The sequence below is a fragment of the Bison bison genome, unplaced genomic scaffold, assembly GCF_000754665.1.
Source record: "Bison bison bison isolate TAMUID 2011002044 unplaced genomic scaffold, Bison_UMD1.0 scf7180017858323, whole genome shotgun sequence".
Classification (NCBI taxonomy): domain Eukaryota; kingdom Metazoa; phylum Chordata; class Mammalia; order Artiodactyla; family Bovidae; genus Bison; species Bison bison.
This window is the reverse complement of record NW_011488896.1, coordinates 11,152-11,633: the sequence shown is the minus strand read 5'-3', so window position 1 is coordinate 11,633 and position 482 is coordinate 11,152.

The window sequence follows — 482 nt, the reverse complement described above, 5'->3', positions numbered from 1 at the left end:
CAGTCTGTTGTTCCATGTCCAGTTCTAACTGTTGCTTCCTGACCTGCATACAGATTTCTCAAGAGGTAGGTCAGGTGGTCTGGAATTCCCATCTCTTTCAGAATTTTCCACAGTTTATTGTGATCCACACAGTCAAAGGCTTTGGCATAGTCAATAAAGTAGAAGTAGATCCTTTTCTGGAACTCTCTTGCTTTTTCCATGATCCAGTGGATGTTGGCAATTTGATCTCTGGTTCCTCTGCCTTTTCTAAAACCAGCTTGAACATCTGGAAGTTCACGATTCATGTATTGTTGAAGCCTGGCTTGGAGAATTTTGAGCATTACTTTACTAGCATGTGAGATGAGTGCAATTGTGCAGTAGTTTGAGCATTCTTTGGCATTGCCTTTCCTTGGGATTGGAATGAAAACTGACCTTTTCCAGTCCTGTGGCCACTGCTGAGTTTTCCAAATTTGGTGGCATATTGAGTGCAGCACTTTCACAGC